Source organism: Ascaphus truei, chromosome 12 (genome assembly GCF_040206685.1).
Source record: "Ascaphus truei isolate aAscTru1 chromosome 12, aAscTru1.hap1, whole genome shotgun sequence".
NCBI classification, from domain to species: domain Eukaryota; kingdom Metazoa; phylum Chordata; class Amphibia; order Anura; family Ascaphidae; genus Ascaphus; species Ascaphus truei.
The window spans coordinates 21911363-21937748 of record NC_134494.1 but is presented as its reverse complement, the minus strand read 5'-3'; the positions used below and the strand labels follow the sequence as shown (position 1 = coordinate 21937748).

The window sequence follows — 26386 nt, the reverse complement described above, 5'->3', positions numbered from 1 at the left end:
TTCCTTAAAGTGTTACATTTATACATCTAAGCAGTCACATGACCACCCCCCCCCCCAATAAATCTGCCTCTTACATACCAGAGATCAATAATAAAAGCAGGATGGGGTATGGGTGGGGTATTTCTTTTAAAACAGTAAAAGAACTGTACTGTAAGGAAACATTTAGAGACTGCCGTAGGCATAGACGGAATAGGGCCTAGCTTGCCGACCGGACCTCGTAGGGGCACCTACAGATATAGCAGACGCTCTAGCTTCACGTTAATGTGTAATAACGCACAAATTGAGATACCATTGTTTTCAATGGCGCACATATTAACACAGAGTTAAGTATCGTGTTAACACTACACCTTGTGTTAACAGGTGCAATAATGTGTGCCGCAGCTGTATGCATGCCGGCTCCCAATACTATATATATATGTGTGTATATGTATGTATCAGTCAAAGAATGTTCAGTCCGCGCTCTTGCTTCCTATGAGTGCAGAAAAGTAATTTCTCTCCTTCCTCTTGCAGCTCCTGTGATTCGAAGTGTCTCCCACACTCCAAAGATGGACCCTGGCGAAAGACTCCTTCGGCAGAACCAGGCAACCAAGAAAAAAAGCACAGGTGCGCACCAAGGTAAGAGTATAGTAATGTAATATAACAACAATAATGTAAAAACTTACATATAATTGAAACTTAGTTAATCTCCAGGTCTAAACGATGTCCTCATCTGTTAGGCTCCACCGTAGATCAGGTAAGGGGGCGATAACCAATTCCTTCCAGGTAACAGTCCCGCGCGCTGTGGCTGACTCTGTAGCACTCACTGCAGTTTCACCTCCGCGTGTGTCAGCGTGGTGTGTGGTGAAGTGCGCATGTGTGGAAAAGAAGCCCCTATAGCTGTCCGAGGATGCCAGTCCATTAAGGAATCGCGACCGGAATGAATACACTTAAGTGTATGCCAGCCACCAAGATTAAGGTAAGCTGGTTACACAATTCGCGACGTGTTTCGTATAACTGGTATACTTCATCAGGCAATGTATGTATATATTACAATAAATAAAGAAGCCCCCATGTACATCCAATATGACAAATTATTTAGCTCATTACTATATGTTTTTCTAAAAAAAAAATTACTTTGGGACATTTAGTTCAATTCTTTGGCCAAAAATTTCAAGCCTGCACCCTCTCAACAGGTCTTACACTACCTGCACCCTCTCAGCAGGTCTTACACTACCTGCACCCTCTCAGCAGGTCTTACACTACTCGCACCCTCTCAGCAGGCCTTACACTACCCGCACCCTCTCAGCAGGTCCTACACTACCCGCACCCTCTCACCAGGTCCTACCCGCACCCTACCCGCACCCTCTCACCAGGTCTTACCCGCACCCTCTCAGCAGGTCCTACATTACCCGCACCCTCTCAGCAGGTCCTACACTACCCGCACCCTCTCAGCAGGTCCTACACTACCCGCACCCTCTCAGCAGATCCTACACTACCCGCACCCTCTCAGCAGGTCCTACACTACCCGCACCCTCTCATCAGGTCCTACACTACCCGCACCCTCTCAGCAGGTCCTACACTACCGCACCCTCTCAGCAGGTCCTACACTAGCCACACCCTCTCAGCAGGTACCTACACTACCCGCACCCTCTCAGCAGGTACCTACAATACCCGCACCCTCTCAGCAGGTACCTACAATACCCGCACCCTCTCAGCAGGTCCTACACTAGCCACACCCTCTCAGCATGTACCTACACTACCCGCACCCTCTCAGCAGGTCATACACTACCCGCACCCTCTCAGCAGGTCCTACACTACCCGCACCCTCTTAGCAGGTCCTACACTACCCGCACCCTCTCAGCAGGTCCTACACTACCCGCACCCTCTCAGCAGGTCCTACACTACCTGCCCCCTCTCAGCAGGTCCTACACTACCCGCACCCTCTCGGCAGGTCCTACACTCTATTACTACTGTGAAGCGCTATACACATTAATGGCACTATATAAATAAAAACATACATACATACATACATTCACTACCCACACCGTCTCAGCAGGTCCTACAATACCTATATTTTCCCGTCTCTTCTGTATTTCTTCCACTGCAAAGAGAAAACAGGAAACAAATCACCCCTTAGGCACCGCATACATCTCACGCATCCTATGCTATTGTCTATATTATTCTTTTTGGTTCCTCTTTTCTCTTTCTAGTGGAAGAAATACGAAAGACAGTATAAACTAGATAGTGTAGGACCTGCTGCGATATGTTTACCATGAAGTGGTGGCAGGCTTGAAATGTGTTGGCCAAAGGATTGAACCAAATGACCCATACTTATGAGAAGAAAAAACATATAGTAATGAACCAAATAATTTGTCATATTGGATGTGCATGGGGGCATCTTTGTTTATTGTAGTATACTTGAGGTCACTTTCCCAGCACCACTCTAATTGACAGAAATAAATATACAGTATAATATTGTGTCTGGGTTTTGAGCTTGCTAAGATTGTGTACGTCTATATGTACATATACCATATAAACGGGCGAGTTCTCCTGACCAATTTCTCCTCCATTCCAGCTCCTATAGCTTCCGCGACGTGTGGCATCAGCCTCCTAGCCGCGTCTCACAGCAGATGTCGGGTGCGGCCCACAGGAAGGGGGCCTCCTGCGTGGTTTGCATGGGGGCTCCGAAATGTTAGGCTCTGAAGACATAGGACAATATCGTGTTTGATTTGACTTTGGGAAGTCCATTTTATGGACAGTGCCATGGAGAAGAGGAGGCACGAGCTACAAAAACAAGGTGATCAATATATGTGGCTGGCTACCTTTTGGTTTTTGGATACAAAATAATTTCAGAACAAATCCTCGGGATTTTGGGCCTTTATTTACCAAAATTAAATTGTAGATTTTTTTTTTTTTTGCTGGGTCAAAATTGCAGTCCTAAAAAGTAATATAACCTTCCTAAAATGTGCGTTGTGTGTATGAAGCCTTTATACATATGATACCTAATTTAAAGGAATTTTGACACACCGCGTCATGTTGGATGTAACTTAAAACAAAATGCTGTGTATTTTTTTTATTTTGTAACCAATGTTAGTAAATCTAAATTCTAATTGTCATATTATTTATATTAGCCAGTGATGCAGTAATATTGCTGAAATAAATATACTGTTGATATTACTGAAATGGATTGTAGGGGGGGGGATCTCTGGAGAAGGATTGAAAGTGATGTTCTGTTTCCATTTTGTCTGTTCTATTATGTTCTGTTAGTGACCTTTTTATGTGTAAGAATGTGTGTGTGGAGCGAGAGAGATTCGCTCATAGTAGATTTACGACTGTGCCTAAAGTAATGCCCACTTTCCTGGTATCAAGAAGTACCTGATTCCTATAGGGAGCTGTTTTAACCAGGTTTTAATGATCTGTAAAATCATTGGTTTAAGAATTAAGGAGTGGTTATGATAATCTGCCTAGTAACCTATTTTAAACAAAGGAATCTAAAGTGTACATCAAGTCTGCTTGGGCCCTCCCCTAGCAGAGAGTCTCATTGACTTTTGAAGGTGTATGATCATACTAAAACAGTTTTGTACTATGTAATAAACTTCTAATTATCTATGACCCGTGTTTGTGAGTTTGCAAACAACGACACCAGACTGTGAAAATAATACATTTGAGTCAGCTATATAATGAAACATCCGCGCGGCATCAAATACATTTTGGGTTGCTACATAGCAACTTCATCCTGCGCTAACCACATTTGCAGTCTTTTTAGGGTTTTCTGATGAGTTGAACTTGGGGGAAGATGTTAACGCACTTTCTCCTTTTCTTGCCGCACAGAAACATTCCCATTTACATCTGTACGCCTCGCGCAGGCCATTTCTGTGCACCCCCCCAAAAAGAGGAAACCGTGTTCTGGAGACATTTCAGGTTAGTTCGTAGGTGCACACAAGCACAATTTACCGTGAGATTTCCCTAAGCCCAAAAAGCCATTTGCAACTTTTACTTCAGTCCTCAAGGGCCACCAACAGGTCAGGTTTTAGGGATATCCCTGCTTCAGCACAGGTGGCTCAATCAGTGGCTCAGTCAATGAATGAGCCACCTGTGCTGAAGCAGGGATATCCTGTAAACGTGGCCCGTTGGTGGCCCTTGAGGACTGGAGTTTGCCACCCCTGGCTTATAGCGTACGGCAGGTCCTTTTGTAATGATAATATATATATGCTACTACTGTATTTTGTAATCTGTTTAGGTCAGTAGTGGGAAAAGCTCAGGGTGTGTTTTATCTTCTGCAATGAGTGGGGGTGGTTCTGTGTCCAATTGCGGGAGGGTGAGTGGTGAGTGGGTGAGTGGTGGTGTCTTGTCTCAAGCTTTTGCCAATGCCATAACTTACTGGACAGAATGGTATCAGGGGAATTTGGACTATATGTAGGCTCATAAGGGCTGTGTGCCAGTCAGCTAGGAGATGTTTAACCCGCGGAGTGCTGGAGGGGCACTCGCGATCACATGACCGCTGCGTCACTGATGACTGAGAGTCACCCCTCTTCTGTCCGCCGTCAATGCAGATCGCGACCTGAACTCCATAGGAGCGCAGGATGCGATCACCCCCTAAGAGAACGAGAATTTTATTTGGGGACGTACCTATTACGTCTTGGGGCCCTTAGAACCGATGACAATACAAATTGAATGGGAAGCAGGGGTGTTTTGGAAGCTGAACCTCGTTCATCTTATCTCCTGGGACTGCGAGATACTTATCGGGGGAAGGCACCGCCAGTGCTTCCTGGCGGTTTCAATACCTCGCGGAATGCAGCCAATAGGAAGCCGTCGCGGCTTTCCATTGGCCCACATGCCATAAGAGATTTAAACCTCCATTTTGGATGGGAGGAACTGGCAGTAACTTCCCTAGTTAGTATCTCGGGAAGCAGGTGGTCTCCGTAGCTGAAATGAATGGGGGTTCAGCCCCGGAGACCCGATGCTTCCCATCCATGTTAAGCATAGGGGGGGGGGGGGAATAAAAAGTACTGATGAGGAAACTGCTGTTTTAAGTAGAGCTGCAGCACACAGAACACATAGGGCCAGATATACACAGCCCTGTTAGGCAATTTAATGCGATGTTATCCTAAATTAACGCCACTAAAAAGAAGCACGTGAAACTAACCCAGTTTTACTCATTTAGATAGAGCAGCTTCAATTTTACGGGTGCTAGCGATAATGAGACGCAAAAGAGGCCTTTAACCCAATACCGCAAATCCACTGTCCGTGAAGGTTAACAGAGGGACTTAACGTTACGTTAGTTAAGCCATACTTAAAATTGGGGCTTGGGAAATATGCTCATTTTAATACACAAAGCATATTTCCAAGGTATCTCGGGTATCTCTCCACATGTTGTACAGAGGACTGTTTTGGGGGATATACAAGTCAATAGGTCGTCGTCCTACTCCAAGCTATAATGTAACTTTGTGTGCTACATATGGTGACGTTAAACCATTGCTAATGAAGGAATGACGCAAATTAGATATAAAAGGGCTGTTGTTTTGGTATGTACAGTAATTAACATTGTTGTGGATTATGGGCTAGCCGGGCAGTAAATAGCGCCCGTTAATGTCGTTGGTCATGTCGTGCTTCTTGCCTTGATTTAACAGAGCTAAGTGTATTGGGGACATAGTGATCTTAGACAAGTGTTAAAACATTGGGAAACAGATTTCCTATTCTGCCACAAACTGATAATAAAATAGATATTAAATAAAGCGTTTTGACGAGAGCTTGTGACCAAATGTAGACAATCGTTTTTTTGGTTTTTTTTACACCAAAACCGTTGAAAACCCTCTTTTCATTAAGCTGCATTAAAGTAAAACGTTACAAAAGGTTGGATATGGTTCTTTCATACACACAGCAGATAACGTCCCCCATTATTCTTTATCATCAAAGCATTAATCATAACATTGGCTGGTCCCATGCAGAATGTATATTTCATGTACAGTAATTAAATCCTACCGCGTAGGAATCCAGAACCCCCTATTCCTAAATGCTGGATGTCTTTGCTTCCGCTCAACAATAATCAGTATCCATGGCCAATACGTGTGCCAATAGATTAATCACACCCCTTGTGGTAATATATCAATGACAAAAAATATAATAAACCATTTGCTTTGCTGCACTGTACTGTGTAATGGCTCAGTCAATGCATTCTGCTTTAGTATATCTAGGAAGTTTTTTGGGACTGCACCTTTGTTTAATACAGAATGATCATATCTTCATTTTCCTACTCTCCGTGGTGAATTTACTGTGCGTATTCTTGAATTCGAATAGAATTGCAATGTACAGTAATGTACATGTCTATTTATTCCCACTCTTCATTTACTCAACACAGGATATGTATATATATCTAGCTATATATAGCTATATAATGAACCATCCGCGCGGCATCAAATACATTTTGGGTTGCTACATAGCAACTTCACCGTGCGCTAACCACATTTGCAGTCTTGTTAGGGTTTTCTGATGAGTTGAACTTGGAGGAAGATGTTAACGCACTTTCTCCTTTTCTTGCCGCACAGAAACATTCCCATTTACATCTGTACGCCTCGCGCAGGCCATTTCTGTGCACCCCCCCAAAAAGAGGAAACCGTGTTCTGGAGACGTTTCGGGTTAGTTCGTAGGTGCACACAAGCACAATTTACCGTGAGATTTCCCTAAGCCCAAAAAGCCAGCTGCAACGTTTACTCCAGTCCTCAAGGGCCACCAACAGGTCAGGTTTTAGGGATATCCCTGCTTCAGCACAGGTGGCTCAATCAGTGGCTCAGTCAATGAATGAGCCATCTGTGCTGAAGCAGGGATATCCTGAAAATGTGGCCTGTTGGTGGCCCTTGAGGACTGGAGTTGGCCACCCGTGGCTTATAGCGTACGGCAGGTCCTTTTGTAATGATAATATATATATGCTACTACTGTATTCTGTAATCTGCTTAGGTCAGTAGTGGGAAAAGATCAGGGTGTGTTTTATCTTCTGCAATGAGTGGGGGAGGTTCTGTGTGCAATTGTGGGATGCCGCTTCGCATCCATGTTAAAAATTGGGGTGGGGGGTGGGGGGTGGGAGAAAAAGTACTGATGGGGAAACTGTTATTTTAAGTACAGCTGCAGCACAAAGAATACATAGGCCCAAATATACACAGCCCTGTTAGGCAATTTAATGCGATGTTATCTTAAATTAACGCCACTAAAAAGAAGAATGTGAAGCTAACCCGATTTTACTCATTTAGATAGCGTCGCTTCAATTTTACGACCGCTAGCGATAATGAGACGCAAAAGGGGCCTTTAACCCAATACCCCATGTCCACTGTCCTATTTTTCCTTCTCTTCATTTACTCAACACAGGATAGCTGTATTTATGATCCAAACTAAAGCCAGTTACTTTAACATCATTCATATATGATTTACAAATGTAACTCAATTTGTTAGTTGTCTGGTTCGCTATTGGGTTGGATATTGAAAAAAGCAGCAGAACAGATAGCGGGGTAACCCTCTGATGAAGCAACTATTACTAAACATGCCAGGATAGCTCATGTGGGGTCCCTGTTTCCAATCTTGCACCTTGCCACTTTGCTATTTTGATTGGTGTGATGTCTACTATGAAATAATATAGTTTTAGTATTTGTAATAAGCACCCTGTGTTTAGGTGACTTTTGTGTTTAGGTGACTCTTGTGTTTAGGTGACTCTTGTGTTTAGGTGACTCCTGTGTTTAGGTAACTCTTGTGTTTGGGTATGGCTGTGCCAATAGTGCCGTCGTTGGCGACGGCGACACGGCAGGTGACGTCACCCGTCGCCACCGGCGAAAGTTAGGTTTTGTTGGGCGGCGGGGTCGCGGGATACCGGCAATTTGATTTGTTCAAGGGCCGTCACGTGACGCGACGGCCCTTGAAAAATCAAATGATGCCGGCTTCAGATTTTCGCGGCGTCGCTCCGGCGCTTGTCGCCGTCGCATGCACTATAAGCGCACGCAGCGGCGGCAATGTATTTGTTTTTGGCCGACGTCGCCGGCACTATAAGCGCGGCCTAACTCTTGTGTTTGGGTAACTCTTGTGTTTGGGTGACTCTTGTGTTTGGGTGCCTCTTGTGTTTGGGTGCCTCTTGTGTTTGGGTGCCTCTTGTGTTTGGGTGCCTCTTGTGTTTGGGTGCCTCTTGTGTTTGGGTGACTCTTGTGTTTGGGTGACTCTTGTGTTTGGGTGACTCTTGTGTTTGGGTGACTCTTGTGTTTGGGTGACTCTTGTGTTTGGGTGACTCTTGTGTTTGGGTGACTCTTGTGTTTGGGTGACTCTTGTGTTTGGGTGACTCTTGTGTGTAGGCAACTCTTGTGTTTGGGTGACTCCTGTGTTTAGGTGGCTCCTGTGTTTGGGTAACTCTTGTGTTTGGGTGACTCTTGTGTTTGGGTGGCTCCTGTGTTTAGGTGGTTCCTGTGTTTAGATGGCTCCTGTGTTTAGGTGACTCCTATGTTTTTGCCACCGTTGTTGCAAAGTGTCTATTCTATACGTCGAAGTGGCTCCCCTAACGAAAGACCTTACTGTAAATGAAACATTCTAGCGAAAAGTCCAATAATATTGATATATGTTCTACCAAAGGGCTATCAATAATATTGACGTTATAATACAGAGTTATATGGTTACATCAGTGGTTCCCAATATGTGCGCCGCGGCGCCCTGATGCGCCTTGGCTTGCCTAGAGGGGCGCCGCGATTATCCCTCCCCACAATGCAGCGCGTGCTCCGCGGGAAACCAAAATGGCGGCTATCGCCAGGGTGAAAGGAAGAGCGGAGCGGGCGCACTGGCGCTCATGCGCAGCGATGTCACGCGCATGTAAGCAGGCGACAAATCTTGTCCTGCTAGTTGCGAGCGTATCATCAGGGGGATGTTAATGTGACGCAGGGGGACGTGTGAATGTGACGCAGGGGGCATGCATGGGGGCAGAGCTGGGGACACAGGACACTGACAGCAGGGACCCGTGTCACTTGCAGAGGCTCCTTCACAAGTGAGTGCTACAGGATCAGAGACACAGGGATGGGAGGGATGTATGGAGACTCCTCTGTCACTGTGTGTCACTCCCTGCACACCCCACTCACCAATAACTTCCTGCACACCCACTCACCCATCACTGCCTGCACACCCCACTCACCCATCACTCCCTGCACATCCCACTCACCCATCACACCCCACTCCGTTTGCCCCCCCCACCACACCACAACTCCGTTTGCCTCCCCGTTCACATCTCTCCGGTCCGTTCCCCCCCTCCCTATCAGAGGACAACAACCAATGCAATACAATACTTGCTCCCAATGCTTGTATTGGATTGGTTTTGACTTGCTGTCCTCTGATTGGGTAAATTCGGTCATGTGCTAAAAAGTCGGAGCTACAGATTCAAAAGTTTGGAACTCTTGAGACTGAGCGGCGACTTCAGCTCATGGACACGCGCAGGGGGGCGCTCACGCAGGCCGCACACATTGTCGCAATGTGTCTCATTGTGGCGAGCGTGAGCGCCCGCACCAACTCAGTGCCTCCCTGGAGGGAAGGGGGGGTGAGAGGGGAGGGAAGGGGGGTGAGAGGGAGGGGGGAGGAGGGGAGAGAGAGGGTGGCAGGGACAAAGCAGGGGGGGAGATAGAGCAGGGAAAGAGAGGGAAGGGGGAGAGGGGATATTTATAGATATATATATATATCTATATATAGATATATATATATCTATATATATATATATATGTTACTGCAATACATCCCCCCCCCCCCGTCGCTTGCAAATTTCTTCTAGCAGGACAAGATTGGTCTCGTGCTTACATGCACGTGACATCACTTTGCATGAGCGCCAGCTCGCTCGCTCTGCTCTTCCCTTCACCCTGGACGAGGCCTCAGGTTTTGGAGCCACCTCTCGCCCTCTCACCGGCTGCGGGCAGCGACAGCAAGAGGAGTTCCCGGCGCTGTCTCCTGGGGGGGGGCGGTTAATTTGTTTTATGAGGCGCTCCGCACCACTGCAGTGACCGAATGAGGTTAGCGCGGTGCTGCCGGTGCCCCTGAGCTATTGCCGGGGCTTCCCTCGCCGGCGGCTCATGTTTTATATCTCTACCACCCGTCATTTGTCTGCCTGTGTGTACATAGGGGGGAGGGGCACGGGCTGTGTACCAGTGCTCGGCTCACACAAAGGGGATATTAATTAAGGGGAGCACACAGGGAATATTAAGGGGAGCACACAGGGAATATTAAGGGGAGCACACAGGGGAATATTAAGGGGAGCACACAGGGGAATATTAAGGGAAGCACACAGTTGAATATTAATTAAGGGGAGCACACGGGAATATTAATTAAGGGGAGCACAAAGGGGAATATTAATTAAGGGGAGCCCAAAGGGGATATTAATTAAAGGAAGCACAAAGGGGATATTAATTAAAGGAAGCACAAAGGGAATATTAATTAAGGGGAGCACAAACGGACCAGAGTTACCAGAGGGCCTGAGCTGCCCTGTCTGCAGTCCCTGCAGTGAGGGACTCGCCGTGCCACACGGGGGGGTGGGGGGGGGAGGGGGTGTCAGCTACACATCCAACCAGGAGGGTGGAGAACTCCCCTTATTGTCCTGCTTGGGAGCTGGCTTTTCTCTAGCTTTGTATGGGGGTGTCCCCCCCCTTTCCTACCACCAGTACATTTTACAGAAGTAGCAAAAAACACACAGTACAAAATAAATATGTAGATGTAAAGGTATGGAGGTATTCATATTGCATGCTTATAATGTTGTGATCAACACGTGACGTGAGCGGTTACTCACACTTGGCCATGTGAGTAGTTATTTACTATAGTACCATTTATCTCCCCCCACTCCATCAGTGTGTTGGTGGAAATCCTGTGTACACCAATGTGTATGGGCTTTCAATAGTATATGTACAGTTATAACAATAGAAGTGTAAGTGCGCTCATCCTGTATTCTCTCTCTTTTCTCTGGTAGAGACCGTCAGCCACATCAGAGCGGTCTGCGAGACAGCATGTAAGGAGCGTAAGCCAGCGAGATATTCCCCCTACCCAGAGAGACATTCCTCCTACCCAAAGAGACAGTGAGACATCCCCCTTACCCAGAGACAGGGAGACATTCCCTTACCGGGGACTCTACGTGTATTCACGTGATGACGTCTTGTGGCAAATCTATACTGCGCGGTCTTGTCAGTGGCTTATTATTTCGGAACGAACTGATTAAAAATGGACAAGTTTTAACTGAAGTGTAATAAGCACGCTAGGACTGAAAATGAAGACGATGCACCACAAACTAGTGGCAGGTGTTTTAAAGAAGCGGATATATCGTAAATATGATAGTTATTTGGATTTTGCCTTTACATCAACAAATGTCAACGGTGAAGAAAAACCACAGTGTGCACTGTGTTTGAAGACTTTGGCGCCAGAGTGCATGCTTCCGAGTAAGCTAAAACGCCATTTAGAAACCAAGCGTTCAAACATGGTTGGTAAACCTCGCGACTTCTTTGCTAGAAAGGTAAAAGAATTAAAACAACAGTAAGGTACGTTTTCTCATCATTTATCAATACCAAACAATGCTTTGCTAGCATCATACAAGGTTGCATATAGAGTTGCGAAGTGTAAAAAGCCCCATACTATCTCAGAACAACTAATTCTACCGGCTGCTATAGATCTGGTGAACATTACGATTGGCGAGTCTGCGGGGAAATTGCTTTCAAATGTGCCTTTGTCTAACAATACTATCAGTCGCAGAATGGAGCACATGGCGGAGGATCTCAATGATCAGTTAATTGAAAAAATAAAAGGAAAGGAATTTGGCTTGCAGCTGAATGAGGCCACGGACTATTAAAAAAGGTTGCACATTTGATTTGCTATGTACGGTTCGTAGATGGCAATGACAATATGGAAGACTTTTTCGAGATCCTATATACATTTATGGTTGAAAATAATTTGGCATGGACAAAGTGCGTTGGTGTCTGATGGTGGTCGTTCAATGTCCGGTCGTTACAGAGGATTACAGGCGCTTATTCGAAAGAAAGCTCCGGATTCAATGTGGACCCATTGCATCATTCACAGAGAAGCACCCGCATCAAAGTAATTGAGTCCTCCGCTGAATATGGTTTTAGAGCGTGTGGCGAATGTGGTACATTTTATAAAAACTTGGCCATTGAAAGCAAGGTTTTTCAAAAAATTGTGTGAGGATATGGGAGCCGAAAACACATCTTTGTTGTACTATTGCCACTCACGATGGCTCTCTCGGGGCAATTTCTTATCCCGTACGTTTCAATTAAGGCAAGAAATTTACATTTTTCTTGAAGAAGAGTATGCCAAACACTTTGTGGAAACTGATTTTTGGTGAAACTAGCATACTTGTGTGATATCTTTGACAAGTTAAATGCATTGAATCTCTCCCTTCAGGGAGGCAACATGCACATTTGGAAATTGGCCGAGAAGATTTCAGCTTTCAGAAAAAAATTACTATTGTGGAGAATAAGAATGAATGAAGACGGTGGCAAAGAGTCTTTCCCCTTGTTGCAGCAGTTTGTGATCTCCAATGAAGTTGATTTCTCTAAATCTGTTTTTGAAGATCACCTATCACAGATTATCAAGTGGTTTGAAAAATACTTGCAGGAAGATGATATGGACAAATTCGCATGGATTCCAGACCCATTCAAAGCCCAAGCTCCACCTGAATTTACTTCTTTAGAAGCAGAAAATCTTATTGAGCTATCTTGCGACAATACACTGAAGACAAAATTTGTCAGCATGGATCTTACTGAATTTTGGCTATCAGTAAAAGATGAATATCCGTTGTTAAGTGGTAAAGCTCAGCGAATCTTAATACAGTACCATTTGCAACATCATATTTGTGCAAAGCTGGGTTTTCGGCGGTCACTGTGATAAAAAGCAAAAACCGTGCGAAAATCAACGTGGAACAGGAAATGAGGTTGGCTGTGTGCAGTTTGATTCCGAGATTTGAAAAGATTTGAAAAGCTGTGTAGTGAAAAACAGGCTCATCCGTCTCACTAATTGTTTCCATCAATACCTTGTTTTTGTGGTTTTTACATTCGCGTTTAATTTTTTCCACCAACTGCGCACTGCAACTGTTAGGTATGTATATACAACTTTGTTTTCACTTTGGGCGCCGTGTAAAAATCCTGATCGCCTTTTGGAGCCTTGAACCGAAAAAGTATGGGAACCACTGGGTTACATCATATTTGCAGTGAGAACAGTTCAGTAGACTGGAGGAATGTTCCCATACAGTTGAATGTAAAGTGCACCTAACATTGTATGATGTGTTTTAGGTTGATTTTTGCCTTTGTGTATATGAAACATTCTACAGTAAAAGTCCCATTATATTGATATATGATACAGAGGAGTATGGGTACTGTACCTGTATATCATATATTCAGCAACAAACTTACAGTAGAATGGGTTAAATAGTGTCTGATAGTTTCACCGGCTCCATTGAAACATATGGTCTGATAGTGTGAGCAGCTTGTTTTGACAGCCTGATAGCTCTTCAACCAATATCTCTAAGACTAAGGCCCCGCTGCCTCAGACAGCACGCCCGCACTGCAAACAGGCGGCGCGTGAAAGTCACTGTACCGCGATCTGCGGTCTGCAGCTGACTTTTTTTTGGCGCGGGGGGGGGGGCGTGGCCGTGATGTGGGATTGGGGGAGGAAACGCGCAAACCCTCGCACCCCTCTCCTTCAACGGAGGAGGAACAGGGGGCAGGAGGGGGAGGCGGCGCCATGCGGGAGCCCTGCGCGCCCACAAGCTGGCCCATTCACAGCTCCCCCGGGGGGATCGGGGCTGGGGGACACCTCCCCGCGCCACCTACTGAACCACCAATGCAGCCTCTCCCCGTGCGCGCCAGTCTCTCCCCAGCTTCCCCACCCCCTCCCGCACGCTCAATCCGCCCAGAGCGGGCAAGTATGGGGCCAACCATGCTCCTTCTGCCCGCCAACCCCGCTCCCCCCCTCCCCGCGCTTACCTCCCGCATGGGCAGCAGCCACAAGGATCGGAGGGAGAGGGGGAGGGGCCTAAACAACCGACTGACCCCGCTCCCACTCCTCTGCCCGAGTGGGCAGCAGCCGCAGGGATCGGGGGAAGGGGGAGACCCTGGCAGCAAAAAGGGAAAATAAATGAGGGTGGTGGAGAGGGGCTGTAAGAAACACACAATATATATCTATATACACATCCATACACATACATCCATACACACACACTTCCCCGCCTCCCACTAAGCTGACAGCTCCAGACCTGGTGCTGATTGGCTCACAGCCACACCACGTGACGCATCACCGCTCGGGATCTCAATTCTCTTGCATCCCCTGGCGGCTGACGCGTCACAGCGTGTAGTGAGCCGTGCAGGGAGGAGGGACTGGGACCTGCCCGGGAGGATACCAGGTGATGGTGAGTAACGCTCCCATAACAAACAGCCACAACCAGTAGTGTAATTACCACATATAATGCCCCTCTTATCTAGTTGCTCCAAACCAGTGGTGAAGATCCCAGATAATGCCCCCTCCCCTATAACTAAGAGCTTCAAACAAGGGTTAAATGCCGCAAATAATGACCTCCTATAAGTAATAGCCCAAACCAAGGGGTACATACCCCACCTAATGCCCCCTATAACTAATAGCTCCAACCCAGGGATAAATGCCCCCAAGTAAGGACTCCTCAATGGGCATTACTAATATCTCACCCCAAATATATGAAGAAATAAGTACTCTATGGCTGGGTTAAATACCCCAATATAAGGCTAAATATTTCGCCATAAACACAACTAATATACTTAAATACCCGCAGAGAACAAATACCCCAACTCCAGGTGTATATATTAAAATCTAGGATAAATACACCATATAGGATACATTCCCCTTTTCACAATTGCCCTCTGATATGTAGTAAAGTCACATACCTGCCTCTCTCCTTATTATAACACGCTGCTTCCTATTTATATGTAGTAGAGACGGGAGAACCAGTCTAAATCCGTTTCCCAGAATTCCACGGATGGTTTAGATCAAATCCATCCCCCGCAGTCAAATTCCGTCTGCAGATTGGGTACTAAAAAAGCCGAGTGGATTCATTCAAATCCGTCATTGAATACAATCTGGATGTGATTTTAAGAATCCGAACTCGGATTTCATATTGAATACGAAATCCATTGCCGGATTGTTAAAAATCCGTCCCTCGGATTAATCGGAGGAGAGAGACTTTCAATTTAGTAGTCACCAGTTCTATATATATCCCCTCAAACATTCCTCCAAATAAATTAGGGAGGCATGCCTGTGATGAAAAAGGCTGGGAGATATGCTAATGGCTATGCAAAGTGTTAGAAAGCTGTTTATTATATTAAAATGTATGAATGTGAATTTATATCAAGACAGTTGAATGAGAATATGTTTAAGGTTTAGCATTCAAATGTAAGCCAAAAGAGATGAATGGTAGTTAAGGTGTAATGCATAACAGATGTTGGAGGTTGGCTTAGGGATAGGATTGCAGGTAGTGTGAAGTGAAAACAAATCCAACTTTTATGGTGCTTGCAAAACACACAAAACCCCAGCAAGCTCTTTTTGGGAACCCCTGAGCCCCCACAAAATATATATGTATATAAGTGTGAAAAAGGAGAGCTATTGAGCGTGGCATATGTATACAACAAACGACAGAGAAGCCTAATGCTACATCCAACATGACAAAAATACACAGTAAAATACTTATATATATTCTTGAAAAAGGGTCATATAGTTGAACCTTTTGGCCAAAGCGTTGTAAGCCTGCGAGCCACGACAAGGCAGACCCTGTTCGCAAGTCCTAACACTACCAGATAAAATACTAATATATCTCTATTAGGATTCAAATTCTCATTTACCTCTATTAGGAGGGAGAAAGACCACATTGGATCTATATCCAGTAGAATGAAAGGACCTACCAGCTTGGGAAGTGGGGAGGGGCGGGCTTAAAACCTGGGAAGGTGAGGCCACTAACCTCCAACAGCTGAGAATAAGTTATTTTTGTCATGTTGGATGTAGCATTGGGCTTCTCTGTCGTTTGTTTTATGGCGCTTGGACAATTAGTAAATCACAAACTTGATCTGTGAATTCAAACCCAACGAGGGCTGGTGTCCTTAGAAACCAGCTCTACTGCTTGAAACTCCTCCATAACTTGTGGTGCGGTCACACTGTACATTCAGAGAAATGGAAAAAAAGTGCAAACATAATGCATTATCCCAGATGATTCAAAATGATCATTGCTTGTGATGAAAATATCTAATATTAGAAATTGAATCTCCTTGGTATAAACTTGGAATCACGATGAAAAATATTGAATAAAAACGAATTAAAAGCAATTGTGAGAACAAGGTTAAAAAAACAAACATGACCTGTTAGCTGAACTATCCTTGTCTTGGCTTCTGCGACGGTGAGTAAAATTGAAATTCTACTCACGAGAAATAGCTCGGACATACGCCAGGTAAGCAGATGGTCACGGTGTGTATGTGGTTTCCCGGGTGGCTTGTTTGTTTTGCTGTGGACGTGCTGTATTAGCTTCCCCTCTCGGTCACGTTCCCTTCTCTGGTCATCTTTGTATAATGTCACCAATTACAGCTGTGAATCTCCAAAGCGCTGCTGCATTAACCCTTCATCCTATGCGTTTCACGACGAGAGTGTCACTTCCCCAGGGGTGCTGGACAATGTAAGTGTCAGTGCTTGACTGCTATTTAAACATTTTCTGTATAACTCATGGATGTTCCATTCGGAATAAGTCCTCTGTGATTGGTCCTTTGATTATTTTACTAATGTCCACAGGTTTATCATGGAAAGCAAATGAGGATAAATTGAAAGGGGATATTTGGGAAAGGCACTTCTTTGATATACATTTTGTGTACATTGGATACATATCATTGCTCAACCGATTTGTGGCACATATTCAAAACTTGCATATTACACTTGCTGTACAACATAGAGATACTAAGTTAATAATTTTGTGCTTTTATTTATATAGAAACATATTGAAACACAGCTTAAAAGACTCAGACGAAAATGATGTGGCTATTATATTATCAATCATGATTTACCAGTGTATAGCTGTTCTTTTGATGTGTTTTTTGTTTATGTATGACAAGTGAGTCATCTAAAGTTACAGCCTCCTATTTACCAGTAAACCGTAATATTACCCCATGTAATAAAAAAAAAGTTAACTCGTATTGCTGCTTTAAAGAAAATATGTCATTCAAGTCTTAATCTGGCTACCTAAAACTGCCGGACTCTCTCCAGTGAAGCAGCACGGAAAGAACTGGCAGACCAACTTGAAAAGATTAAATGGAATATTGTTGGCCTTGGTGAAATCAGAAGAAAAGATGAAGGCGTCATTGAGCTCAAAAGCGTACACCAATTACATTACACATAGAGAAAATGGAAGAATCAGTGCAGCAGGCTTCATCATTAACAAGTGATGGAGAAACAACATCGTTGAGTATGAAAGCTCATCAGAAACCACAGCGAGAATCGTCATTTAGTTGGCAAAGAGAGACAGGTTTCAAATAACCCAAGTTTATGCCCCGACATTAAGTTACATGGACTATGAAGTGGAAGACTTCTACCATGAAATCAACCATCTTAACAAAGGAAAGTGTCACCTCAATATAAGATTGGGAGATGAAAATGCGTTGTCTTTCTGCTCGGCCGTAATCTTTGCATCAATTGGAAGAAGGTTTGGTTTCTGCAGCAGGAATGAACGTGGACCTGACAAATTAATAACATTTACAGAATTTGAAAACTTTTACATCAAGAAGGAATTCTTCAAAAAGAATCTAAATAGAAACTGGACATGGAGTGGACTTAATGACGTACAGAATGAAATTGATTATATCCTAGATAACAAGAAACCATGTCCTTAACCGTTTGGACACACGGAGTGATCACTGATTGGTTCGCTGCAAATTACATCTGAATGCGGAGATAGAAGAAAACTGATGAAAAAGACAAAACATCAAGAACCTCATGTAGAGCTGTCAAATCTCTTCCGCTTGCTCCAAATGCATGGGGGCACTTTAACAAACATAACAAGATTTGTAGCTTGAAAGAGCAGACAAAACCTGGAGGAATCGTTAACAAAAAAATAAGATAAGAAAATATCAGCTGAGACAAAGCAGTTTACTGAGGATACGACATGAAATTAAACAATCCCAAGACGCAAGAACCAGAATTGAATATGAAAAGCTGTGAAAAACGATCCACATGCGTATATAGTAACTGAAGATGTTAGAACTTTTAACTGTGATGTGGTGAAGAAGACTATCAAAGATAACAAAAGCATAAAGAAGATGAAGTAGCAACTTATGATTGGGAAGAAGCAAATGATCACACTCAAACAAAACAATGGATCAACAATAAAAGACGTGCACTTATCATAAAAATAGTTGAGGACTTCTACTGTACATTAAATTGTACAAGAATGCCAATAACACAGGGCCTAATCCAACAGAGGAAGAGCGAGAAGAAACCACCAATGACATACCATGCGTCCTTCCAGAAGAAGTGGCAAAGGCAATACAATCCATGATGAATGGGAAGGCTCCTGGGGAAGATGGAATTATAGGTTCTGATACATTTTGGCTACACATTGGTAGAGTGCTCTCCTTGGGGTTCTACCTCTCTCTGTTTTTTCTATTTGACATTACCCCTGATAATAGCACCTCCACATAGCCACATCCAGCAAGCAGTAGCGAGGGTATTCCTTCCCCCTCCACTTCCCCTTTTCCCCTCCTTGTGTTTGAAGATGGAATTATAACTGAAATCTTAAAAGTTGCAGGGGAAGAAGTAGTGAAAATCCTTGTGAAATGTTTTACATGCTGCTTGAAGAACATGAGAATTCCAGAACAATGGAGCAAGAAATGAGACAAAGAAGACCTCAAGAACTACTGTCCTGTCAGTCTACTTCCAATCACATACAAGGTTTTTACGAAGGTACTCACTAATCGTCTACAACAGACCCTGGACTTTGCCCAACCGCGAGAAGGTTATTCGCAGAGGGAAGTAACACAATGGAACACATTCAAGTAATATAGTACGTTATTTCCCAAAGTGATGAATTTGATCTATCAGTCATTTTAGGGTTCGTAGATGGTGAAATTGCATTTTCTTCTGTCTGCACCGCAGCAGGTTTAATGGCATTAAGAAAGCGTGAGAGAGAGGGGGGGAAACAGAGAGAGGGGGGGAGAGAGGGGGGGAAGGAAACAGAGGGAGAGGGGGGAAGGAGAGAGAGGGGGGAAGGAGAGAGAGGGGGGAAGAAGAGAGGGGAGGGAGGGAGAGAGGGGAGAGGGACAGAGAGGAGGGATGAGAGAGAGGGAGAGGGGGAGGAGAGAGCGGGGGTAAGGAGAGAGGGGGGAGGAAACAGAGATGGGGAAGGGAGAGAGAGGGGGGAAGGGAGAGAGAGGGGGAAAGGAGATTGAGAGAGGGGGAAAGGAGATTGAGAGAGGGGGGAAGGAGATTGAGAGAGGAGGGAAGGAAAGAGAGAGAGAGGGGGTGGAAGTGTGAGAGAGAGTTGGGAAGAGATCGGAGTGAGAGTGATAGAGCCTACCGGCTGCTTTGGAGTATTGAGGAGGCCTGTGGAGGGGGCCTGCCGAGCTGCCTGCTGAAAGGTGCCCACGGAGGTGCCTGTCAGTGGAACCTCGCTTCTACCAGTTTACAGCATGCTGCCTGGACCGGCAGCTCCAAAGACACCTTCCAGCAGGCCACCTCGTCGGATCAGGCCAGATTAGCTTTGCCGGCAGGGGGCCTGGGCCCCTTTACTCCCTGGGCCTGGGACAGGAGTCCCACCTGCCCCCTCCCTCTCTTCGGCCCTGTCTATAATGGGTGACTATTATGAAGAAAGAACAATTCACTATGTTGGATGCCTAAGCATCATAATATTGTATGTCTCTATTTTGGAGATTACAATAAGTTATATCTCTGTTTGGTTGATAGAGGATATCTATATCATCAAAAAAGACCAGGAAAAACACATCAATGTCTATATATCCCCCTCTATAAGCTAGGAGTTGCACCTTATATTTTATAACAAGCAAACATTATGTAAGGAAATGTTTCAATTCCCAGTCCACATGTATTCCTCCTGGGACCAAAGTGTCCAAAGTGAATATCCAGAACATTTCTCTTTGATTGGGAATGCTCCAGCTGTCCCCTTTTTTAATTGGAAGGGGGACATGTTCTATTCCACCAAATGGAAAGGATTTGACATTACCAAAGGGATATTTCACAACATTTTTGGATACTGGGAACCTTGTGTCCATCTTTTTTTATGGATGGCAAGTGTTCCATAATTCTCACTTTTAGTGGTCGGATATAATATTTGCCCCACCCACGTCTCAATATATAAATGACATAATTTGTATTACAAGTAATAAAGGTATTTATTCTGTACCTCCCTTTGTTTTTCTTTGATGTCATTGATTTTAAAGGTTTGGCATATGTGCACACAAAGCAAAAACCACACTTGTGGAACCCCACCGGGGGAACACAGCCCTTAGTAGCCAAAAATGTTGTTCTGTACAAACTTGGTGATAAATACTGTAAGTGGATAGTGTTCTTGCTTTTTTAAAAACAAACTTTGCTATATCTTGTACTAATGGTTTTAACGTTTGATCAAGTTTAAGAACATCCCAATGTTTGGCTACTATTGATTTGATAGCTTTGCTTGCCTACCGTGTTAAGTGATAAACAAAAAGGAAGCGTCCTTGTTATCAATCTGTTTGGACCTGGGGTTACTACTCAATAATTCAGATCTATCTTTAAGAAATGCATTGTCAAAAGCATGCTGAAAGTCTGACTTATTAAATCCCCTATTAACAAATCTCGCAGCCAATTATCTTGATCGTTCCATAAAAGATTCTGTATTAGAGCATATGCATTTCTGTTACGCCGATGCTCGCCACAAACCGGGACCGGACCGCGGGGCTGAGGTGGGGTTATATAATCACCGACCTGAGTCCACGCAGACTGATCCGGAGTGCGCAGTTCGTAGTCGTACATCGCAGGGTCAGGATTGGAGAAGGCAGCATCGTCGTTATGGAAGCAGGAGTTCGGCAACAGGTAGTCAGGATTTCCCCGCTTCAGCTTAGGAGCGTGAGCGCGGGGGTGGCTTCTGCGCGAGGAGCGGCCTCGGCCCATGACGCCGATCTCAGCAGGAGGAGACAGCAGGCTGGCCGAAGTTCACCGCAGGGCAGCGTCGGGTAGAACCAACGCTTCAGCGCAGAAGTCCAAGGCAGGTCACTGCAAGAGGATCGCAGCAAGCCGCAGGAAAGGAAGGGTAGCCACTGCTAGGAGGGAATGCAGCAGGTACCGGTGCTGGCAACACGCTTCAGCACAGACGTCCCGGGTAGGCCACTGCAGGAGAATAGCAGCAGGCCAGTGCTGGCATCAACGCTTCAGCACAGACGTCCAGGGCAGGCCACTGCAAGGAGATAGCAGCAGGCCGCAGGAAAGGAAGGGTAGCCACTGCTAGGAGGGAATGCAGCAGTACCAGTACTGGCATCAACGCTTCAGCACAGACGTCCAGGATAGGCCACTACAGGAGAATAGCGGCAGGCCACAGGACAGGAAGGGTAGCTACTGCTAGGAGGGAATGCAGCAGTACCAGTGCTGGCATCAACGCTTCAGCACAGACGCCCAGGGTAGGCCACTGCAAGGAGATAGCAGCAGGCCAGTGCTGGCAACAACGCTTCAGCACAGACGTCCAGGACCAGGCCTCTGGATACTCAGGAACTTGGAAGGTAAGAACGCTAGGAGAGAGGCCTGGGGTGGTTTGTGGCAGAGACAGTAACATAGAGGTAGGAATAGTTATGCTCGGCGCTGGTTCAGAGCCAACGCCTAGAATATAAAGGGCGGAGATCCAATCACAGGAGGAGGGTGTGTGAGAATTCCTCCAATGAAGTAGCACAGGGCAGAAGCTGCAATGAGAGGCAGCACCTGTGCCATAGATTGCCAGAGGAAGCCTGCAACTGCACAGGTCTGCAAGGCAAAAGTCAAAGCCAGTAGTGGATTCCTTACAGTACCCCCCCCTTCAGGTGAGACCTCCGGACGAACAAGATCCATCACAGATTTGGGGGACATGGAATTGTTCCTAAACCTCCTTAGGCGAGAGGTGGCGTTGAAAGCCCATAGTTTGTTGGGATTCCTTACAGTACCCCCACCACTGGGTGAAAAGCCTGGGTGAACAGGACCATTCATAGGTCTGGGAGACATTGAGTTGTTCCTGAAGTGTCTCCGGCGAGAATTAGGTCCACAATCCAGATGTACATTGGCGAGTGCCATGAAAGACAGCGGTGGTACTGCAGTTCTTGGTACATGGACAATGGGACCTGAGGGCTCCGGAATGGGAACATCGGAAGGACGGTAGCCAGGTGTCCGGTGCATAGTAATAGTCCAAGAGTACGGGACACAGGACACAGATTGTCGGACAAAAATGGCAGAGGGACCTTCAGAGAAGGCAATGTCTTTGGTGAAATCAGCACGGAGGAAGTTGCGAGAGTCTTTAGCTTCCAAGGAATTCCGGATGGTGGTTAGCAAGGGAATGGGGCGGGAGGGTTCACTACACACTATTGCAGCGGTACTTTTGATACCAAGCAGGGTTGCTATCCCAAGCAATTTGCGAGAGTCTGTAGCAGTGTGTATGCAACTCATGGTACTGGCAGTTGAAGAAGGATCCGCTTCCTTTGGTTTGTGATCTTTAGAGAGAATCAAATCCGAAATTGTGGCCTTGGCGAAGGACATAATAAGCATGTCTATACCCATAGTGGACCCATAGAGAACAGGAACGGACGCTTCAGGTAAAGCGACGAGGTCCAGTAAGGGTGTCTTCGTCTTAGGGAGAGGCCAATTGCCATACAGATTGGGCACTTTGGGCACCGCACAGAGACCTGCGAGTAAGGAGTCTGTTTGAAAGGTGAGAAAACAGATTTTATCCAAAAAACAAGGCAGGCGGTTAAGCGGTGCATCAACCTTAGGGAAAAAAGTCTTGGGGTTAAAGCTGGGTGCCTCCAACACAGAGAAAGAAGACAGAGAACTAGAGCTTGGCTTCGGAGTGGAGGTCCCAGGTACCCAGGTCTCACATGATACTGTGGGAGAAGCAATGCAAATTGTTACTGTTTTAAACATAGGGTCTTTAACATCGGTAGCTCCAGGCACCTTTTTGAGAGGTAACCCTAGTTTTGGGACAGGACAGTCAATAGCAAGTACCCCAAGTATTGTGGAAGACACAGAGAAAAATAAGTCCATTTTAAAGACGGGATCTTCTGAAAAAAGGCAACGTTCCAAATGCGATACCCCTGAGTTCGTGGTAGTAGACATACAGTCAGTAGTGGATACCCCGAATACTGTGGGCGAATCAGCGTGAAACAGTATTATTACAGGAATGGGCATCCCAGACTTAAAGTCATTTTTAATCATCCCGGAGGCTGTGGCATGATCCGTGAGAGAAACTGGGGTAAACTCTCCAACAGACACAAGGGACATCTTGCTTGTTACAGAATTGGGTCCCTGAGAATCCCTAGTGAGGGCATCAGACTCCATGGGAGACTTAGTGACAGGGGTTTTGGAACTGATTAAAGGAATGGCAGGTATCACAGATTTACTAGGAGAAATACCTTGCAAAACAGAAATTTTAGTAAAGGTGATAGGCATCACAGATAGGGCAGACAGAAGTAAGCTAGGCAAGGTTGCTTCTATAACAGAAGATTTGGCAGCGGCAAAGCTTAACTCAGCGGCTGCTGGAGAACTTTTAACTACAGTGAGAAGGGACTGCAGTTTTACAAAGTCAGGGATAAAGGGAGTCTCAAACTTGAAAGCCTGATCATTCAAAAAGAAGGGCCCTAACTTTAATGGTACTGAGGGAGCAACAGCAGATACGCTGATCTCAGAAGGGGTCACTTGGAAAGGAGAATAATATGTACTGTTCGCTTTAAACCCTAGGATTTGGGAAAAGGAGAACTCAGACAGTGCAAGTGGGGCAACCACGACTGTGCTGGCCTCTGAAGTGGGTATTTGGGAAAGAGTGTCTGGGACTTCAGAAACGACAACAGATTCCACGAAAAGGGGTCTATGCTCAGAAGCAGGGGTCTCAGCTCTCTGAGTGGCAGACGGGGTGAGTGAAATACCTAGGAGTAGGGATTCTGCGAACAGGTTTAGAGAAACAAACGGCTCCAGAATACTTTTTACTGGAGCCAGTATTATTGCCAAAAGTTCAGGGGGCATAGCCCCGAGAATTTTAGCCGAGTCAGAGGACAAAAGGGGTTGATCCTCTGAGGCTAAGGAGGTGTCCCTGACTGACGAACTAAAGGGATCTACCAAGGAAGGTTCACAGGGCTGACCTGCAGGGGTTAACATAGGAAAAACCCCAAGGGTTAAATTACTCTGTACCTGAGAATCAGAGAAATAGAAGCTAGTCTCCGAGAGTGGGGTCATAGGGGGTTCTGCCTCTTGCCCTAGGAACCTATCATTAGACTGCGGAATACTAGGGTTAGCAGTAGGAACCTCACAGAGCAGACTAGCAGGGGTTAATACAGAAAAAACCTCGGAAACAGAGCTTAGAATTTTTGGTTTAGGAAAAGAGGGCAAACAGGATTCATTCTCTGGTGCTAGGGAAGACACACTGACCTGGGTACTGCAGGGATTTACAGTGGGGAACGCATAAGCCTGACTAGCAGGGGTTAAGACCGAAATAACCTCAGGGACAGAACTTAGGGAGGTTAACTCAGGATTAGGGAGCGTGGCAGCTTCTTCCTTAGCGGGCAGCGACAGAGAAATGGTTTGACCATTCTTAGGAGAGAGAGGTAACCCCACCGGTTTAGTAACAGGACTGGTAGCACAGAGAATCTGCCAAGCAGCAGCATAGCTGGCAAGGAGGGGATCCTGTTCTATTATGTGAGTGTCTAGTGTTGAGGAAAATACATGGAGTGTATCTTGAGACTGAGCCAACATGAGGAGGGCGCTCTGTTCTACTAGATGAATGTCCAGTGATGAGGCCAGGGCATAGATTGCCTCTTGGGCGTCGGCCAGTTCCATAGGGTTCACATTATCCCAGGTTAAAGGGGAATCAGGGGAGCGAATACATTCGGCTAGAGACTGTTTTAAGCTCAGGATACAGTAAGCCTTAATAAAGAGATCACAACGGCATTGTCTTTGCAAAGGGGTTAAACCTTCATAGGTAAACATTTCATCCATCAGGGGTATTACTTCACACAAATACTGGCCTTCATAGTGGGACTGATACGCAGGACGGGACATAACTTCAGTTGGAAAATTGCCATCCCCCGCCACGGCGCGGTCCGGTTTTAACGGGCCGAGCATACTGTTACGCCGATGCTCGCCACAAACCGGGACCGGACCGCGGGGCTGAGGTGGGGTTATATAATCACCGACCTGAGTCCACGCAGACTGATCCGGAGTGCGCAGTTCGTAGTCGTACATCGCAGGGTCAGGATTGGAGAAGGCAGCATCGTCGTTATGGAAGCAGGAGTTCGGCAACAGGTAGTCAGGATTTCCCCGCTTCAGCTTAGGAGCGTGAGCGCGGGGGTGGCTTCTGCGCGAGGAGCGGCCTCGGCCCATGACGCCGATCTCAGCAGGAGGAGACAGCAGGCTGGCCGAAGTTCACCGCAGGGCAGCGTCGGGTAGAACCAACGCTTCAGCGCAGAAGTCCAAGGCAGGTCACTGCAAGAGGATCGCAGCAAGCCGCAGGAAAGGAAGGGTAGCCACTGCTAGGAGGGAATGCAGCAGGTACCGGTGCTGGCAACACGCTTCAGCACAGACGTCCCGGGTAGGCCACTGCAGGAGAATAGCAGCAGGCCAGTGCTGGCATCAACGCTTCAGCACAGACGTCCAGGGCAGGCCACTGCAAGGAGATAGCAGCAGGCCGCAGGAAAGGAAGGGTAGCCACTGCTAGGAGGGAATGCAGCAGTACCAGTACTGGCATCAACGCTTCAGCACAGACGTCCAGGATAGGCCACTACAGGAGAATAGCGGCAGGCCACAGGACAGGAAGGGTAGCTACTGCTAGGAGGGAATGCAGCAGTACCAGTGCTGGCATCAACGCTTCAGCACAGACGCCCAGGGTAGGCCACTGCAAGGAGATAGCAGCAGGCCAGTGCTGGCAACAACGCTTCAGCACAGACGTCCAGGACCAGGCCTCTGGATACTCAGGAACTTGGAAGGTAAGAACGCTAGGAGAGAGGCCTGGGGTGGTTTGTGGCAGAGACAGTAACATAGAGGTAGGAATAGTTATGCTCGGCGCTGGTTCAGAGCCAACGCCTAGAATATAAAGGGCGGAGATCCAATCACAGGAGGAGGGTGTGTGAGAATTCCTCCAATGAAGTAGCACAGGGCAGAAGCTGCAATGAGAGGCAGCACCTGTGCCATAGATTGCCAG

General features: G+C 46.1%; 1 protein-coding gene across 2 annotated transcripts in view; it reads left to right on the top strand.

Moving 5' to 3' along the window:
• The window catches only part of SYT7 (synaptotagmin 7), a 215023-nt gene that overhangs the window by 6976 nt on the left and 181661 nt on the right, over positions 1-26386 (top strand). The window contains exons 2-5 of one of the 2 annotated variants that reach the window (XM_075566943.1): positions 511-615; positions 2555-2776; positions 3811-3900; positions 10940-13071. The gene's annotated coding sequence lies outside the window, so the exon portion shown is untranslated. The remainder of the gene's footprint in view (positions 1-510; positions 616-2554; positions 2777-3810; positions 3901-10939; positions 13072-26386) is intronic. The other variant, XM_075566944.1, reaches the window with a different exon arrangement.